At 43.4% G+C, this 12829-nt stretch overlaps 1 long non-coding RNA gene across 2 annotated transcripts; it reads left to right on the forward strand.

Annotated features, from left to right (window-relative positions):
- Positions 1–650: 650 nt before the first annotated feature.
- LOC106025680 (uncharacterized) lies at positions 651–11527 on the forward strand. 2 transcript variants are annotated; one of them, XR_010042783.1, is made up of 5 exons: positions 651–1130; positions 3840–3984; positions 9499–9589; positions 10800–10971; positions 11334–11527. It is a non-coding gene; the product is annotated as an uncharacterized LOC106025680 (long non-coding RNA). The 2 variants fall into 2 exon arrangements; XR_010042784.1 differs by lacking the exon at positions 651–1130 and adding an exon at positions 3520–3671.
- Positions 11528–12829: the final 1302 nt, after the last annotated feature.

The following is a 12829-nucleotide window of genomic DNA, read 5'->3' on the forward strand; positions in this document are numbered from 1 at the left end:
ACCTTCTAGTATTTTCTACTACTGTAACTACAATTATCAGTACAATGAACTTAAAAATATAAGGAAACATTATTTATAGCCATATGAGTTAAAATTGGAAATAGCCTCCCTCACCCTGAATGACAGATGCAGAAATGGTTTCTAGATTTTTTTGATGTTTCTTTTGTACTTAATATTCTCTATCTGCTTTAATATAGCTCTCTCTAATGTTCCTAGAACTCAAATTTTTGCCTATTTTGGGATAATTCTGAGAAATTTTTAAGAGTATTGAAAGGGTCTCTTTCCACATCTAGATCAACCAAAGCTTCATTCTGAAAATTTGGTTCATGCAGAGAAAACTGAAATTCCTAGTTAAGCATGAGAATAAAGCAATTAAGGGCTAAAACAAGAATAGTCTTAGTAATTGTAGGAGCTCAGTTTGACTCTTGATCTTAGCTAAAAATATTTGGAATGGTCTCCTCATTGCAGTGGTTTGTAGGGAAGTTTTGCCTCAGGTTAATGGGATGTCTTAGTGTCCTTTTCCTTCAGGAATTCCAGGGGAGGGAGAAGCTGGCTGGCAGCACTTCCGGCATTTCTTTGTCACCAATGTTAGTGTTTCAGGCTTCCCAACCCACTCCCTTCTTTGTTGTACTAGAGCAAAGGGAAGGATGTGCTGGTGGAAATTTCGTCAGTTCATGCCCAGGCTGCAGGTCAGACTGTCTTTAACTACGCCAGGAGTGTTAAGCTCTGTATAGGCTGATTTTCTCAGCATCAAGGTACCTAGGGCTCTCCCAGAGCCTGACTTGCCTGGAGGAATGGGATAGCCAGCTGTAGCTTTCTCTGGACTTGCTATGAGGCCCAAATGGCAGGGCACTCACTTGTGAAGGTCCCAGCCACGGGTAAATGTCTCATTAGCAACTTAGACCTAATCATAAGGCTACAGAATGACCTCTTTCTCCTTCCCACCACATGAATAGGACCCCCTTGTGACAGCGAGGATTCACCTTCACATCTCCTACCTGGATTAAGAAGCCTCTGGAGTGCCTCAGATACCTGCAGTTCCAGCAAACAGTGTGAATCCTCACCACACAGACAGAACTCTGTCACACAAAAGTAGAAAGGCCTGTTTACTTCAGTTTCTTCAATGCAGGGTAAGTCTGGCTTCCAGCAAAACCATAACAAAGCATGCTAAAGGATACAAACCCTCAAACAGAAACCACTCCCCTCAACTCCGTGCATGTGGAGTTTGAAGAGACAGAATAAGCACCAGAACCAGTATCAACTGTGGCAGAGATTTGGGGATGATCAGACCTAGAATCTAAAACAAGTACCACCAGTATGCCAAGGATTCCAGCGGAAAAGGTGGACAGCACACAAAGATTGATGATACATAATAATGTCCAGTGCTGCTCCCGAACTTCATTGGGACAGTAGGAAAGTTACCCCTGTCCCATTTGCCTGGTGCTGCAACTGTCAGTTATAAATTAGGAGAAGAAGGTTTATTCTGTTCCACAGTGGGTTTTTTTCTCTTTTCTTTTGTTTGAGTTCCTATTTCCATTTATTCGTTTCCCTTTCTTTAATGTTAAAGGCTTTCTTTGGATGAGTGATGGTCCTGCCCTGTTTATGCATACCTAACACTGAGCATTGTGAAACTAAGAGGTTATATTAGGAAGGAGGGCTATGACCTGCTACTCACTGTACAGATATTGGGCAGGGATCTGGATATATTTGCAAGAGGATATGCATTTATCAAATACCAGTCTCTGAAGGTTTTTTTCTTTTGGAGTTTTCATATTTTTTCAGAGAGTCATTTCAAATGTCCTTTTTAGGGCCAAGTTGAGCATGAACGAAGCATTGTGGGAGCTGGAGGGGAAAGAGAATTGAATATAATACTGCTTAATATTCAGATATTTGCTTAATCTTCCCACCTTTATTAGAGCTTTTTACCCTGATCGCCTTCCAGGCTTGTGAGATTTCCCATGTGTCATGGAGGCAGAAGCATCAAGGGACAGGAGACTGCTTCCTGGCCCACACAGGTCATGGTTGAGACATCCACAGTTCCTGCCTGTAGAAGAGTCTATGCAGGCAGGAAGTATCCTGTCTTGTATTCTAGTGTCTTATGACTACAGGTACAGACTGCTTTTGTTCTGGATAATCTTTTCAAGGACCGTTGCACACCAAACAGTGCTGGGAGACAGAACTACCATCTCGTGGGACAGAATAATTTGTTTGATGTCATCCTCCAGAACAAAGGTTGCACAGATTTTCTTATAGCTCTTTAGCATACTGATGTTTCCTAGGACTGGAAATATTCAGCTGTGGTGTACACCACTGCATGTACAGGGCTGATGTGTACCATTTCCAGCGGTGCTGGAGGTTTCAAGGGGCAAGATGAGCTGATATGAACAAGCAGGTCGCACAGCCAGTAGAACTGGAAAAAATGGATTTGGCCTCTGGCCTGGGAAACTCCAGCTTTTTTTTTTCCAGGATGTAGGAGAATGATGTAAAAACAAACTGTAAATGTGTAACTTGTGAGCTTTCAAATGGGCTAAAACCTCAGCCAGTGAGTTCTGAGTTTCCAGTGCTATAACACCATGCAGCACCAGAATGTAGAGGAGGCTGCCGTGCTCCTATCTTCCTGGCTACCCAGCCCTCCCCTCCTGGCCAGGCCACTGCTTCATCTTTAACTACAAAGAGAGACCTGGCTCTTGCTCTCCTGGAACACACTATTCCTCCTTGCCCAGCTTGGGAAAATTTCTTTTAAATATGAGAGAAATCCCCTTTTCATGTATCTTCAAACTCAGCCCACCACTCTTACAAATCCCCTCCTCCTAACCATGTAGGATTTGCAAAACAAAAGCCAAAAAGCTTTCTGCTTCCAAATCCACCATCAGTTCTGTGACAGAGCTTTGAGGGCAGAATGCAAGCTGGGAAGAGGAAATACTGGGGGAAAAGGCTGACATGAGTTAATACCTCAAAATATTATTTAGTGCCATTTATGTTTGGTGTTTGACAGATGTCTCTATTTCTCACTCTCTTTCACTTGTCCAAATCCAAACAAGGAGCATATTCTGGAGGGCTTGTAATTAAGCAATGACTCTGCAAAGCCTTGGAGGGGAAAGCTGCAGGAACAGTGCTGAGCATTGTCACCTTCTACTTCCAGAGCACCGCAGTCACCTCTCCTTTCTTCCCATCAGCGTTGGTGCCAAGGGCCTCCTTTTTCTGGAAGCCCTCATTGGGCTAACCCTAACCTCCTTCGATGACAGATTCACCAGGCCTCTTCTAGGGACAGCAGAGTCCTCGGGGAACAAAGCAATGAGGCGGGCAGGGAGGGTAAAGGGTGCTGTTTCTGGGAAAACAAAGAATGGAAAGAGGGATAGATGATGCCAGACACTGAGTTCCATTTGGCAGTCAGGGCATAAATCGGGACAGCATACCCTGGGCTGGGCGGTGCAGGGAGTCAAAGGCTGAGGAGAGAATTGCTAAACTTTCCACTGCCCCTTGGGGAGGTGACCTCTGGTCCCAGTGCAGTCAGAGACCAGCAGCATGGAGGCTATTCTTAGAGCTCTGCTCCAGAGCAAAACCTAAAACGTGGAGGAGAGGGGGAGTAATCTTTATGTTCCCCAACTGGCTCCGAGACTTCCATAATGGAATAGGTCTACGGCGTTTTGTGTCACCTGAGACTATAAAAAGTAAGTCAGCGTTTTCTCTATTATGTTGCAAACTGGTACATTTTATAAATTAACTAAATGGACATACAGTGAAGTTTTTAAGAGTTTTAGGAAAAGTCCTCTTTTTACTGTTTTGTCTGTTAAACACTTACTCATCTTGAGCTCTTTAACCTGAGTCTTAATTTCCAGATGGTGGCTGTTGAGAACTCATCTTCCCAATGCCTGGGGACTCCTGCACACAGAGTGACCAGGTCTCACCATGTCTGTGATCTTCCTACAAAATTCGTAGTCTGACTGTAATCACAGGGCACCACCAGAACTAACCCAAATCTAGGTATGTCTGCAAGCTAGCTCTTTAAGACATCATGGTCTGAAAGACAAAAGGAAGGAAGAACCATTTCAGATTAAAGAATTTCAAAGACATAAAATGTAATTGTGATTCTAGATTTGCTCCAGAGCCATTTAAATCACATTAGTGGGACAACTGGAAAAACGGGCATGAAATCTGTCTACAGATCAGATAATAGCATTGTAATGGTGGTGGTTCTATATCAGTGTGAATTTCCTGAGTTGGGTAATTGAACGTGGCTATGGAAGAGAAAGTCTTTGTTTTTAGAAACTATAAAGGAGTATGTTTAAAGCTAAAGGGGTCCCCCATCTGAAACTTGCTTTTCAGTGGTTCAGATGACAACTCCTACTCATATGAGAATAATAAGTGTGATTGTAGGAACAGAAAGGACTCCTGGGGAGGGTTAAATGTCCTGAGGCCTTTTTGGGGGTAGGAAAATGCCACCTCTGTGAGGTTGTGATCAGCAAGCAGTTTTCAAATAGTTTTGTGGTTTTTCTTTTTTTAGTTTTAATTTTTTTTTAAGCCAGTCAAATTTAGCAGTGAGGGGGTGGTATACCAACTTTAGTGACACTACTATTAATAAGTTCTGATAACCCACTGCGATCGGACCAGCCGGTTTGTCTTCTAAAACTGGCTGAGTGTGGTCTGAAATCTTCCCAGCACTTCCCTTCTTGTACGGGTTGCCATACCAACCTTAATTCCTCTCTTAGCCCACAAAACCAAACCCTAACATAAGCCCCATAGCAGTTAACCGAAAGTTCACTCAGTGGGTGGAGATGGGGCTCCTACCCAAAACACAGGATGGCAGCCCCAGTTGCTATGGTGTCTCAGCTCTGGGCTCCCTCACCCCTCTGGAGTGGACTTTGCATCACTCTGTACCATGAGGTCATTTAAGAATTGGTGACATTTGTGCACATGACAAATGTTCAGGATGGAACTGGGCAGGAACTGGATTGGTTAAATCTAATCAAGCACCAAGCAGACTCTATCAGATGGAGGAAGCCGAAGATGAATAACTTGAATTCAGGAAGCTGTAACTCCAGCCTCTGTGGAGGGATGGGCTTGGATATTCTCAGACCAGAGTGCATCTGTCTCCTATTCTTCGGGATACCTTGTGGCCTGGCTGCAGCCTGGCCTATGGTCACTGGCTTCCTCTCTATTGCAACAATCACTACCTAACTTGTGAGCTTCAGTATACAAAAATGTTTTTCTTGAAAAAGAAGCATACATTAAGTGCAGAGGTAATGACTTACATCCATAAGATGTTTTCATGTTGTTACCATAATAGCGCATGGCTGGATTTAAAAGAAATTGAATGTATTATAAATACAATAGGCTGTGATTCCAACTTGAAATGTGTGATTTAGTAACTGAATTGACTTATGATTCTTAAACTGAAATGCATATTTCATTACATTTTAAAATAATATTAATTAACAATTTAAACTATGTTTTAAATTTAATATATTGAAATTAGGAAAATATTTAAGTACTGGGGAAAGTTATCCTTATGATAACATTTCCAAAACATGCTCCTAGTAAGGCAATTATAGTACATGTATAATAAAGTGTTTAGGGCATCTCAAGTTTACAAAATTCATTGAACAAATTAGGTAGATTGAAGATCTAGTAATGTTACATCTTGCTATTATTATAAAAAGAATAGAACTTGTACATTGTACATGAAATTGAAAACAGAAGAAAATGATATCTTTGACCTGGCAACTATCAATGGATTAAATATTTATTAGAAAAAGCCTGAATTAAATCAGTAACCCAAACCCCAAAACAAAAACAATCACATTGGTACCTACAAAAATGTACACTTGAGGAAATTTACTTTTGAGATGGAAAGTGAAATTATAGACAAAAAACTAACAACAGTGAACTAAACTACTCAGTGAACTAAAAATCCTACAGTACTTTAGGGTATTTAAAGATATATGCAGCATACCAAATGTCAAAATGAAACTTGCAAACACATCCCTGCTTTTCCAAACCTAAGTTTTACCCTTAAGTAGTTATATCCCTAAGTACAAGGAAGGAAAATGAGAGCACAAAACGGACACAAGCCATGTCATGTCACTCAGAAATATGGAACTGTGCCTTTGACAAGTTTCATGGAGATCCATAAAAGGGGTACCAGGTAAGTCCAAAGTCCTACTTGGAATCAATGTAAAACACCGGGGGAAAATAGTTTTTCGGCAGTAAAATCACTACTTTTATATGAAGTAACAAAACAGCATGAAGGTGAAATTTATACACTGTTGTGCATGCACATTAAAGAGGAAAGGCAAAAACTAGCTTAGAATCCAGGAATGGTAGCAACTCTTGCAAGAGGCTGAAACTCAGTGAAAGACAGAGCCAGGTCCAGGCTCCAGATGCCTCCTGGAGCATCCAGCCCTGAGGCCCAGGGTGTGGAGCCATGCCCCCACCTCTGCCCTTACAGGTGCCCCAGGGGCCAAGGGCTGTGTTTGTGGCAGCCTTTCTCTAGCTGCAGGTGTCACACTGTCTGGCTGCCATCTCCACAGTTCAAGCAGCAGGTCGGAAGGGAGAGAAAAGGGCTACCCTTTTGCTCAAAGAACACGACAGACACACAGCCCCTGTGCTGCACCCCACACTTGAAGAAAGCCTGGGGGAAGTCTGAGGGTGTACATGGGGCTCCTGTCATGCTGGCATGGAAGAAGGAAAGAGTGGTTATTGGGGAGCAATTAGCATTGGATACCGTAAGGAATCTGGGGCTGAAGAAGGGATGAAAAACACAAGGAGAGGCAGGTCCTGCGTGATCCAAGGACTGCTACACTCAGGTCCACCTGGCTCTATTTTCCTGGAAGTGCCCTAGATGGAGGGGGAAGAAGATTTCTTAGGATCTATGAAATTACATGACATATAAGACTCTCCGAGAGAGGCTTTGTTTATGATTCAAAGTGACCTCTATCATGAGACTTCTCTTTTTCGTTTTTCTTTTCTCTTCCTTTCCCTTCCCTTCCCTTTCCTTCCCCTCCCTTCCCCTCCTCTCCCCTCCCCTCTGCTTCTCTCTCCTCTCCTCTCCTCTCCTCTCTTCTCCTCTCCTCTCCTCTCCTCTCCCCTCCCCTCCCTCCCCTCCCCTCCCTCCCCTCCCCTCCCCTCCCCTTCCCTTCTCTTCTCTCCTTTTCTCCTCTTCTCTCTTTTCTCTTCTTTTCTTCTCTTTTCCTAGGAACTTGAGTCATTATACCTTTGAGCAGAGGCCAGGAACATGGAGGTGAACCTGTGGCCCATGTGCTGCAGTGGGATATATGTGTCACTGAGAGCTTGAAAACACTTCCATCTTTGGGAGCCGAGCTTGAGTGTGAGCTGGTTGGAGGGTGCAAGGTGTCCAAGCTCAGGGAAACAGCCACACACTCAGCACAGGAAGCAGGGAGATCACACCAGGAGGGCTCAGACTGACCAATGTCACTGTCACACGGCAGCTGACAGTGGGGTTCACTTTGGGAATGGCTCTGAGGAAGGGCCAGGAGAACAGTAAGGGATGAACTGTGTTAGCTCAGGGCTTTCTGCATGCATCAGACAGGAAATAGGAGTGTCCCTGTGTAAGGAGTCGTCTTTTGAAGTTGATGGAGGAGGACTTGGACCATTAGGAATTGTTTGGAAGGTTTCTATGAACTCATTACATTCTCATGATAACTGAAAACTAAGAACTAGGTACTTTTATCATTTCCATCTCCTACATAGGTCAGCAAAGCTCAGAGTTACTCATGAATTTGTTCCAGGTCACACACAAAGCTGGGATTTGAACCTAGGACTTCAACTGCTGTCTGTGTAGGTAGCTACTGTGCTATGGAGGAAACCTTTCCTTCAGAAACGTGACCCCTCCTGTCAGTGTCATACTTGCCTGTGTGTGGGTAGGAAACATAGCCGCCCCTCAGTAGGGGCTAGAATATGAGCCTGCTGGATTGTAACAGTGCCATTGTTTTCAAAGAAACAGCCGAACATTGCATGATGTGAACAGGTCCTGCAGTACGAATCATCTTCACCTGATCAGAGCAATGAATCAAGCCCTAGCATCTTAGCTTTGTAACTTTTCTGGGCCTCATCTTTGCATATGTTCAATGCAAAGTTCTCTTCTTGCTACAGCTGTGCTTTCAAGGGAATAAGTGCTTGAAGACCCCTGGAGACTTGAATTGCAGCATTTCAAGTTGCAAATTCAGGTAGTCACATTAGCCTATCAGTAAGAAAATGACTGCCCGAATAAGCTTACCTGTGTTTGAGGAATTTCTGACACTAGAAAAATGCAAGCCACAAATGCCAAGGAGCTGAGCAGAAAAATGTAGAAATACATACTCACATACAGTGACTGCATGAAGAGGTTGAGAAGAGATTTCAGCTTGACTTCACATTTTTAAAATTCGTCTTCCGAGCTGTTGATGATGCTTGCTGGTCTTCATTCTTCAACAGCAAACATGAAGATGCATGATTGCAACCCAGAAGGGTCCGTGTGGAATCAGGTCGAGCTCACAGACTTTCTTGAGGCTGTGGTACCAAAATGTTTGGGAGGTAGTTGGCTTGGGTTTCAGGCTGAAGACTACAGCTTGAGGTGGTTTTCCTTCCTGTGCAGACACACAGCTATGTGTGGAAGGAGGAATTGCCAAGTGGTGAAGATAGAGCTTTGGGCTCATTCAGTTTGGCCTTGATTTCTAGCTCCTCCATTTGGTATAAAAGGTGACTCTGCTTTATAGAAAATAGTTTATTCTGAGCTAAATATGAGAAGTTGTGGCCCAGGAACATAGATTCAAGTTGCCCATGACATGTTCCATCATGGAGGATGTTACGCAAAATCTCATAGGTATGGAGAAAATTGTAACTCAATAGAGTTTCCCAATTCATTTGTGGTGGTGGTGGATGGACCACAGCAATGCAGGGAAATTTTGCCTATGTGTTTCAGCATCATCGTGGTTTTAGCCTTAGGTTTTAGCCCGGTGGCCGCTAGAGGCGTGTGGAATTTAGCAATACATTCTGAGACGTTTACTTCATAATCCTAAGAGTGTTAGGCAAGGTACAGGAGTTAATACAAATGGCTTTTAAAAGGCCTGAGTCCAAGATGCTTGAGGCCCTTGATCTCTGGCATCCCATCTTTCCATAATTCTGATGCTCTGCTCAGCCAAGGCCATACAGTCAGCAAGACCTGTAGCATAGATGAGGTCCTGTAATCCTGAACTGTGGAGCTCACTCCCTTTAAGCTTCAGTGTCTCTGTGGGTAAACTGTAGTGAGGAGCCCCACTCTAAGACAGCTGGGAAGGTTACAGGAGCAGGAGAAGTGCATAACACAGTGAGCAGCCTATAAAAATGCTCAAAAATATAAACTATTATTTTTAGTGTGGCTATTCTTTGAAAACCAAGGGTTGGCTTCATAGGCCCCAGATTCTAATTGTTGTAAATGAGAGAGTAGAAGGGGATTTAAGATTTGGTTTTCTTGTAGAGATAGGCTTCCTCATGCTGACTGTAAACCACTGCTTTCCTCAGCACAGATGGACAGCACCCATTGGAAAGGAACATGCAGACACTGGCCCCAGGAGGCTGGGGTATCCACAGGGGAGGGAAGAGTACCAGACTGGTGAGTGTGTTGAAACTGGACAGTTTCCTTGACACTTGTCTCATGTGTTCCTCCTGCTCTGCCTTGTCCTGAAAACCCTTGGAGACTTGAACAAGGGGAGATGGAGATTTGAGGCACTGAAAGCCTCTCCATCCATTTCCTTTGGTGCCAGTTTTGAATATGCCCTTTTCCTTTCCATCGACGTAAACAGCCTTCGAGTTTCTTGGGGACTGTCAGGTAGTTTAGCACCTGGTCACGTAGTCACTCTGGAAATGACGTGAAGGCTGTAGCCCTGGATCCGGGAACTTTGCCTGCCTCCTACCCACTCCACCAGTGACTCCAGCCTTTTTGTGATCACACTAGGTACTCTCATCTTCCATACATGTTTGTGAAATTATGATGAATTATTCAAACTGTGTCAAACTCTCTGTATCTACTGCAAAATCTAGGGGTAGAAATGTGTATTAGCTAAAGCGATCCATATCAATTTTAAACTTACTGGTTCATACTGAAGAAGAAAGTACCTTGATCCTCCTGGGATAACCCTGCAAATGGTTTGCTATATTTGTATGTAAATCTGAGACTTGGCGCCAGGGTATTTCCATTTAGCAAATGTGTCTAATTCAACTAACCTACCTCATCTACACATTTGAATGGGTATCTCCTGTCATTGATAATCTTCTGCCACTGGCTTGATTTTTTTCCAGTTTGGTGTAATTTCAGGAAGCATACCATTGTTCCAAATGTATTTCTGATTGATTTTCTGCCTTGCAGCTGGCAACTTAACTTTTCAGCAAAGCTCTGAGCGTAGGCCCCCCTTAACGCTTGGAGCGTAACTTAATCTTGATGGATGGTTTAGAAGAACAACTGGCTTTGTGATGAAAAGGAAAGTGTAGGATTTGGTTTACACATGCACTGACTTCTTCCATGTGGATTGAATTCCTGTAAATTAGACAAGAGTAGGAGTGGGGAAAAGGCTACATGATTATATGGGGAAGCTGGGATTATTTTATGATTAACTTCTAGCGTGCAATTAGAGAATTCTGTTCCCACTTGAATTCACTGATTTATGAAAGATCTTCATGGAGAAGGTCTTCACTGATTCTTTATGTACTTTACAGAAGCCATTTAAAATCCTTCTTTAAAACTTGAGTGTAAGCAGGTATCAGGAGTAAGAAATTGCTTCGTGTTCCACTTTGGTGTGTAAGGACCTGTATTTTGTTTTGTGTAGATCTAATTCTAACCCAGCAGCCTGGGATCAGCTTCAGAGCATTTCTTCAACTGGCAGTTGCTTTCGGGATTTGCATCTCAATCCTCCCAAATGTTGGAGACCGCTTGGACAAACCTTCAAGTCAATCAAAAGGATTAGCAGGATATTGAATCCAAGATTCAGATCCCCAGCTGTGAGTAAAAATGTATGACTTATGGTTCTCTCACAGCTGAGCAATGCTTGGCTTTGATATTAAAGGGGCATCTTTAAGTGGCGGGTGGAATTCCTGCTGGATTGACTCTACAAATTCAGTCTGAGTTCTATTGCGCAGGAAACGTGGGAGAAGCCCTATACATTATAATGCAAATTCACATTGGTTAGAACCAGTGAATGTGTATGGATGTCCATACCAAAGAGGGCTATCCCAATGTCATGCCTTACTTGTGAGGTAGGAGATAGGGCATAGCTTAGGCTGGCTGGGAAGAAAGGTGTGGTGGGATCCCAGGATCTATATAGCACCACCTCTCAGGACTCTGTATGTGGAACTTCTTACAGATTTCCAGAAGATGTGAATGGCATAAAAGCAATAGGACACCAAGAAGAGCCTGCCATTGTAACTCTTCATGAAATCCCAACCTCTGCCTTCCAGACTAGGTGTGCATTTATTTGCATTTTTCCCTTTTCCTCTCTTGTTTGGCCCATTTGCTCTGCAGAGCCAGTTTTTGCTTTTCAAATAAACTTTGTTGTTATTTGCTTGTCTCATTCAGTTCTTTGCTGGAGGTGAGAAGGACCTGGAGTATGGTTACTTGGTGAGCCATTCTTAAAGGAACTACCCGATAATCCGTAGAGTTGTATCCTGGTATGGAGGTCTGAAGGTTCAGCCCACTTTCTCTGCACATCTAAATCTTTGCAAATCTATCTCATATTTTGTTTGAGGTCCTAGGCCATTATTTTGACTCTCACCAACTCTTCTATTTTCCAGATCTGAATTCATCTATGCTTTGTATCAAACAACTAAGTTCATAATCATATTATGTCTCATATTTTTCTTTCAGTAGTTTGTGTACATTTTCTTTCCCTTACCTATCCATAGTTCATTGAGGACCTCATATTATTCTTATGACATCTTTTCTCTTTCTAGTTTCCAATTAAGTATCAAATAACTAGAGATTTAATAAGCATTTTATACAATTTAAAACATATCTATCAAAGCTTCTCACAAATGTCAATAATGGGACACTTTATATGTAAGTCATTATCAGCAGACTACTAAAAATTAGTGCTTCTGCTGGGGTTTGCATTTTCATGTAGGAGAAAGGGTGGTGTGGACAGGGTCAAGGGGAAGGCAGAATGGGTTTCACCTCACTTGGCCTCGTTGGCTCTGTCCACACTGTTTCAGAGCAGGTAGAGTCAATCTGTCAGACACTTAAGAAAGTTCAGTGGCGATTTCAATGGAGAGAATTTAATATAAGCACTTGGAAAAGTGAAGGAGTATAAAGAGCCTAGCAGGCTCACACAGATGCAGGAGGTGGCTGCATCTCATGCAGGTGAAGTTGGGAAGGGAGGGTCTATGGCAGTGACTCAGTCCTCTGAGGAAAGGTCTTAATGGGGCTGTTAGTGCCAGGACCACTGAGAAGGCAAGGTGAACCTTGTCCTGGAGAACTTGGTGTCAGGGACCAACTGCCATCTAGGGTGAAAGCTACTTCACAGGACCCTGGCCTGAATAGCAGACAAATAGGAGGCACAAGCCTCTTCTTTCAGCTTCCCCACCTCCCTCTGACACCCACATTGGTGGACCTTCCAGAAGGGCAGCTGCAAAGGCAAGAAAGGGTTGCTGAGTCCTGGTCACCGCAGGATAGAGTAGAGCTGTGCAGATTGAGTGTTGATAGCTTTTGAACTGGCACGGCCATGGGAAATGAGACCTTCCTGCTTCCCAAGAGGCTGAGAAGCAGAAAGGCAGCAGAAACACCACTGAGGTACAGGTGCACAGCCTCCCCCTCAAGGCAGAGCAGTGGGAGCCCTGCTCCCGCGGACTTTGCTGAGGGCCAGCC

The sequence above is a fragment of the Cavia porcellus genome, unplaced genomic scaffold (genome assembly GCF_034190915.1).
Source record: "Cavia porcellus strain 051 isolate PalLab524CR breed Dunkin Hartley unplaced genomic scaffold, mCavPor4.1 scaffold_2, whole genome shotgun sequence".
NCBI classification, from domain to species: Eukaryota; Metazoa; Chordata; class Mammalia; order Rodentia; family Caviidae; genus Cavia; species Cavia porcellus.